The sequence below is a fragment of the Ursus americanus genome, chromosome X (genome assembly GCF_024610735.1).
Source record: "Ursus americanus isolate L20-20 chromosome X, mUrsAme1.1.p, whole genome shotgun sequence".
Lineage (NCBI taxonomy): Eukaryota > Metazoa > Chordata > Mammalia > Carnivora > Ursidae > Ursus > Ursus americanus.
Genome location: NC_142164.1, coordinates 46,025,827 through 46,033,201, shown reverse-complemented (window position 1 = coordinate 46,033,201; position 7,375 = coordinate 46,025,827). Strand labels below are relative to the sequence as shown.

Below are 7,375 nucleotides of genomic sequence, written 5' to 3'. Positions count from 1 at the left end.
TTTTATCAAACACATGATAATTATGTAAGTTCTGGGTTTTTTCTCTGGAACCCAACTCCAAAACTGGAGCTAGACGGGCAACATTTTCAGTATTTGGGCACATTGTCTCTCAGTCAGTCATAGAGCACCCCTCTCTCATGGATGTAACAGGTATTTTAAATCACAGAGAGTACTTTACATCACTGACCTTGAGGCTTTCAGTCCTCACAAGAGGCAACTGATACAAACTAGAGAAAATATTATGTAACAAAATATTTAAGAATCTGGATCCTCCTCCCAAAAAAAGAATCTGGATCCCAGTTTATGCCACTGGATATAGATTCTTTATTTCCTCATAATTCCTCATAATTCCATTTATTTTAATTCTTCAATTAAATACAATTATAATACTATATATCATATATGTTATATATACCACCTACATATATATGCCACCTGCATATATAATAGAAGTACATTACATTAATTTAATTAAATAAAAGAAACAAATATCAACAGTAAGGATTAAAGTAGCAAGCTGAAAATCTCCCCATCTAGTTTTCAGAAGCAATTGAAAAAAAAAAACTGATGATAATTGGTTGACAGATTCTACATTTTTCATTCTACAAATTTATTTATACTTCTTATTAATCCCATACATAACAAACCTTCTTTTACTACAGGTGTGAAATGTTTGAAACTCAAGGAAAAGTTCAAAATCAATTACATGTAAAACTGCAGGATGCTTTCCAATGAAATTAGCAGGCAGGATCTTTCCAATGCTAGTGTGCATTTTGATGGCAGCATGGGACAGATCTAAGTAGTGTTTTTCAAAAGCTTCTATTGATGAAAATGCTTCTTTGAATTTCTTACAAGGACTCTGAGCTGTGTTGGATGTTTCAGGTCACTCAGCTCCCAAACCTGCCAAAGGATCAACTATCCCATTGAGATCCTCTGAGTTAGGTCCTTTTTCTGACACAGTCCACACAGATAGCCCAAGGACTTAAGCATTTCTGTAGCACAACTCCATTAACCCACAGTGTAGGCAATGTTTGAGTCTATCTCCACTCAGTCACAACAACCTTCTATCCTCTGCAGTGCCTCCAAGTCAGCAGTCCAGAGCACTGTGTGGAACAGACTTCTAAGAGCATCAGTTCCTGCATACAGTAGTGCAGCTACACAAGGTCATACTGAGCGACCTCCCACAGGTGCACCAGTGAGAAAACAGGTAAATGCACAGATCTAACCGAGTGGCTTCTTGCCTCTGTATCAATTCACACTTCTCCATGTCTATGGACTTTTATTTTATTTTAATGTTTCTTTATTATATTATGTTAGTCACCACACAGTACATCCCTGGTTTCTGATGTAAAGTTTGATGATTCATTAGTTGTGTATAACACACAGTGCACCATGCAATACGTGCCCTCCTTACTGCCCATCACCAGTCTATCCCATTCCCCCATCCCCCTCCCCTCTGAAGCCCTCAGCACAACTTCTTAATCCAGTCATCTGTTGAAGGGCATCTCAGTTCCTTCCACGATTTAGCTATTGTGGACAATGCTGCTATGAACATTGGGGTGCATATGGCCCTTCTCTTCACTACATCTGTATCTTTGGGGTAAATACCCAGTAGTGCAATGGCTGGGTCATAGGGTAGCTCAATTTTTAACTTTTTAAGGGACCTCCACACTGTTTCAAAGAGTGGCTGTACCAACTTGCATTCCCACCAACAATGAAGGAGGGATCCCCTTTCTCCGCATCCTCTCCCGCAATTGTTTCTTGCCTTGTCAATTTTTGCCATTTTAACTGGCGTAAGGTGGTATCTTAGTGTGGTTTTGATTTGAATTTCCCTGATGGCTAATGATTTTGAACATTTTTTCATGTGTCTGTTAGCCATTTGTATGTCCTCATTGGAAAAGTGTCTGTTCATAGCTTCTGCCCATTTTATGATTTCATTATTTGTTTCTCGCGTATTGAGTTTGAGAAGTTCTTTGTAGATCTTGGATACCAGTCTTTTATCTGTAGTGTCAGTTGCAAATATCTTCTCCCATTCCGTGGGCTGCCTCTTCATTTTTTTGACTGTTTCCTTGGCTGTGCAGAAGCTTTTTATCTTGATGAAGTCCCACAAGTTCATTTTTTCTTTTGTTTCTCTTGCCTTTGGAGATGTGTCATGAAAAAGGTTGTTTTGGCCGATGTCGTAGAGGTTGCTGCCTATGTTCTCCTCTAGGATTTTGATGGATTCCTTTCTCACATCGAGGTCTTTCATCCATTTGGAGTTTATTTTTGTGTATGGTGTGAGAGAGTGGTCAAGTTTCATTCTTTTGCATGTAGCTGTCCAATTTTCCCAGCACCATTTATTGAAGAGACTGTCTTTTTTCCACCGGATGTTTTTTCCTGCTTTATCAAAGATTAGTTACCCAAAGAGCCGAGAGTCCATTTCTGGGTTCTCTATTCTGTTCCATTGGTCTATGTGTCTGTTTTTGTGCCAGTACCATGCTGTCTTTGTGATCACAGCTTTGTAGTACAGCTCAAAATCCGGCATTGTGATGCCCCCAGCATTGGTTTTCCTTTTCAACAGTTCCTTGGCGATTCGGGGCCTTTTCTGGTTCCCTAAAAATTTAAGGACTATTTTTGTCTATGGACTTTTGGAAGATCAATCCATTCAAGCTTTTCACTGGCTGGCAGAAAAAAGTCAGACAGTTGGCACCATCCCCAGAACCAAGGCTGACAACATACTGAGAAAACAGGGCATCCAGTACATTATATTGTACCAGGGCATCTTCAAATTGCTACAGCATATTGAATATAAAGGCAAGTTCCTCCTGAACCATGAAATACAAAAGCTCCAGCCTGGCTCAGTCCTCTCCCTCAAGGTTCTCAGGTCATCCTCAAACTTGCCTAGATTTTTGGTAAAAGACATAAGAAGCAATGTCCTGAATTTGGTAAGGAAGATATTCCAAGGATTCCTGAGTTCAAGAAGAGTCCTTTAAGGGGTTAGAGAGCATGAAACACCTGCCACTCTGTTTAATACAAAAAAACATTTCTTATTTTGTCCACAATAGAAGTTTGGGGAAGGATGTTGGCTTTTTTTTTTTCTTGGCATCATTTTATTTTTTTAACTTTATTTTATTTAAATTCAAATAGCCAACATATAGTACATCTCCAGGTTTTATGTAGTGTTCAATGATTCATCAGCTGCATACAACACCCAGTGCTCATCACATCATGTGCCCTCCTTAATGCCCAACACCCATTTGCCCTAGCCCCCCACCCACCTCCCTTTACACAACCCTCACTTTGTTTCCTGGAGTCAAGAGTCTCTGATGATTTGTCTCCCTCTCTGATTTCTTCTCATTCAGTTTTTAACCGCCACTATTAGCCAGTCCACAGGGCTATGACCTTTCAGAACATTCTTCCACTTGGTAAGGTCGTCTTTTACTGTAACTTTATACACCAATATCACAGCATTTCATCCAATAAATATGAAGAAAGGGTAAAGTAAGAGGGACTTTGTTTCCTTTTTTGAGCAGCAGTTCCCCTTTGAATTGAACAAAGTTAGATTCTAGGTAAATCATCGTTGAAGCCCAGCCATAGTACCTTCTCCATTCCATCTGTTCTTTTGGAAGCTGCTGGGGAAGCATTGGATAAATAGAGGTAAATCAATTCTGATCTCCAGCACAGGTGACAATGGGTTTGTTTTCCATGGTGTAGGTCACCAGCAGCAGCGGCTCTGCAGGGGCATCCATGGACCATCACTGGCCTCCAGGCCAGCCCGAGCCTGAGCAGTACCACAACAGGGACACCCATCAGGCTACGTGAGGCAGTTCCTGAGCCAGCTGCCCTGCATGGCCAGTCAGCCCCACCACTTCTCGTCATGATTTTTTTTAAATGATTTTTTAATTATATTATGTTAGTCACCATACAGTACATCCCCGGTTTCCAATGTAAAGTTCGATGATTCATTAGTTGCATATAACACTCAGTGGACCATGCAATACGTGCCCTCCTTACTACCCATCACTGGTCTATCCCATTCCCCCACCCCCCTCCCCTCTGAGGCCCTCAGTTTGTTTCTCATAGTCCATAGTCTCTCATGCTTCATTCCCCCTTCTGATTACCCCCTTTCTTTATCCCTTTCTTCCCCTACCGATCATCCTAGTTCTTATGTTCCACAGATGAGAGAAATCCTATGATAATTGTCTTTCTCTGCTTGACTTATTTCACTTAGCATTATCTCCTCCAGTGCCGTCCATGTTGCAGCAAATGTTGAGAATTTGTTCTTTCTGATAGCTGAGTAATATTCCATTGTATATATGGACCACAACTTCTTAATCCAGTCATCTGTTGAAGGGCATCTCAGCTCCTTCCACGATTTAGCTATTGTAGACAATGCTGCTATGAACATTGGGGTGCATATGGCCCTTCTTTTCACTACGTCTATATCTTTGGGGTAAACACCCAGTAGTGCAATGGCTGGATCATAGGGTAGCTCAATTTTTAACTTTTTAAGGGACCTCTACACTGTTTTCCAGAGTGGCTGTACCAAATGGCATTCCCACCAACAATGTAGGAGGGATCCCCTTTCTCCACATCCTCTCCAACATTTGTTGTTTCCTGCCTTGTCTATTTTTGCCATTCTAACTGGCATAAGGTGGTATCTCAGTGTGGTTTTGATTTGAATTTCCCTGATGGCTAATGATTTTGAACATTTTTTCATGTGTCTGTTAGCCATTTGTATGTCTTCATTGGAAAAGTGTCTGTTCATATCTTCTGCCCATTTTTTGATTTATTTGTTTCTCGTGTATTGAGTTTGAGAAGTTCTTTGTAGATCTTGGATACCAGTCCTTTATCTGTAGTGTCATTTGCAAATATATTCTCCCATTCCGTGGGCTGCCTCTTAGTTTTTTTTGACTGTTTCCTTGGCTGTGCAGAAGCTTTTTATCTTGATGAAGTCCCACAAGTTCATTTTATCTTTTGTTTCTTTTGCCTTTGGAGATGTGTCATGAAAAAGGTTGTTTTGGCCGATGTCGTAGAGGTTGCTGCCTATGTTCTCCTCTAGGATTTTGATGGATTCCTGTCTCACATCGAGGTCTTTCATCCATTTGGAGTTTATTTTTTATTACTATTATTTTTAAGAAACCAATATTATCAATATTTTCTTCTATGGCTTCTTTATTTTACACTATAGTCAGAAATGTCTTTGTCACCCCTTGGTTATAAAAAAAATCCTTTTCTATCATACAAATAATTTTAAGAGCTTTATTTGTCTGTGGGGCAGTAGGGGTTGGAATAGGAATTATAGAGATGCCTCCAAAATAAATATCTGATCTTGAGAAACAAATATAAAGCAAAAATAGAGAACCAACTCTATTCAATAAATTTACAAATGGAATGTTTTAGAACTGAACACTCACTATGAAGAACAGAAAATACTTTATGGCCATAGCCTGTATTATGGACCATGAGATTATCCTTTGAAACCAAGATAAATTGTATAGATAAAAAGGCAGCTATTTTAGTAGCCTGTTGAACACCAAGATCTTCAGAAAGTGTAGGAGGGCTGTGTGGAGAGAATAACATGACTCCAGAAGGCAATAAATCAATAAATTCGCCACTGAATCATTGCAATGAACAGCTAACACAATATGTGAAGCTGTTGATAGTGATCAATGTAAACCTGAAAGAAATAAAAAGACAAGTAACAGGTAGCATGAGTTTGTCAAAAACAAATCATGTGAAATTATAATTCAATCCTTCCTTCAAGAGGATAGGCTTAGTACTTTAAAAAAGAAAAAGTTGGTGGAGACTTGGGCTAGCAAAAATGTTTTAAAAGGATGAATTAGATGGAAGTGTCATAAGATGAATAGTTTAGATACAGAACTAGTTAAAACAAATCGAGCACAAGAAGTTGTTACTGACAGTTCAATACTGCATTGGGTGAAGGTGTCAGATAGGTCCCTTAGGGGTCCACTCTGAGTTCAATACAATTCAATATTTTTATTTACTACTTGGAGAGTAGAAGATGGAGGATGCCTAATAAAATTTGCAGGTGTTCCTGCACATTGCAGGATAGGCATAAAAATAGAGTACAAGCAGGATAAAATTCTTAAATGGGCAGAAATCAATAAAAAAAGATTCGATAAAGCATTCATAAATGTAATGTGATTCACAAAGGAAAGAAGAATCAAATGCACCAACGTAAAATGAAATCACAAGAGAGTCTAAGAGTTATAGTGGAAAGTAAAATGAACGTGTATCAGCAACATAACCATCAAACTCCATAGGCCAATGCTGATCAAGTTACAAAAATGATTTTTTCTTAATAGGAAAAAAAGAAGAAAGGTTATGCCAGTCTATAAACAGTATGTCCAAGGCATCAATCTTTAGGACTGATAGATAAGTAGGGTACAGAGAATTGACTGGAAAATCAAAAGAATTCATGTAGGAAAAAGTAAGACTAACATAAAACAAAGATAAATGGAGAAGAGTAAGCAAAGAAAGTTAAGTAGATATAGTTGGTCAGAGCAGAAGTGAAAGAAAGGGACAGGCAGGAAAAGATAAAGGAGGGGAAGAGAAACCAGAGAAAGAGAATGGAGAGGGAAGAGAAAGTGAGACAAGGAAAAAGGGAGGAAAGACTTTTGAAAGGGATGAGAGAGGGCACCTGGGTGGCTCAGTCAGTTAAGTGGCTACCTTCAGCCCAGGTCATGATTCCAGGGTCCTGGGATCAAGTCCCACATTGGGCTCCCTGCTCAGCAGGGAGACTGTTTCTCTCTCTGCCCTTCCCTCCTGCTCTGCTCTCTTTTGTTATCTCTCTCTTTCTCAAATAAATAAATAAAATCTTTTTTTAAAAAGGGGGATGAAGGAGGACAACAGGAGAATGTCTTCAAAGAAATTTGTCTTATGAATTCACAAAGGAGTTATGCAGAAAATTGGTGGTGAGTGTCCCAATTAATATTTTAATTGGAATGTTTCCAAGAGATATACTTGCAATAATTCAGATTCATAGTCAAATATGATCTTCAGATCAGTAAAGAAATTTGATTTTAGAGAACATATTTCAAAAAAGGACCAGTGCCTCTTAAGAAATTTGGGGGTAAAATCAGAACTAAGAGAGTGGGGAAAAAAACACTAGCAATTTTTAATAAAAAATTAAAAATTCCAAAGCAATGTAAATTATCCAGGAACATGTCCACAAAGGGAAAGCAGGCAGAGTCATAAATTTTCCTTCATAAATCATGCTTGTCATTTATCTGATTTTAGAAGTAAATTATGGCCATAAGAAAATTTGAAAGTTATTGGGAAATACTTCTATAATTAAAATTACCTATAACCTCACCATCACCAACACTTTGATGTATGTACTGGACTCCTTTCACAAGGTGTATCTTTTTTA

The 7,375-nt window shown here is 38.6% G+C and overlaps 1 pseudogene; it reads right to left on the bottom strand.

Moving 5' to 3' along the window:
* Positions 1-610: 610 nt before the first annotated feature.
* Positions 611-3,728, bottom strand: LOC123792330 (trafficking protein particle complex subunit 10 pseudogene; annotated as a pseudogene).
* Between the last annotated feature and the right edge of the window lie 3,647 nt (positions 3,729-7,375).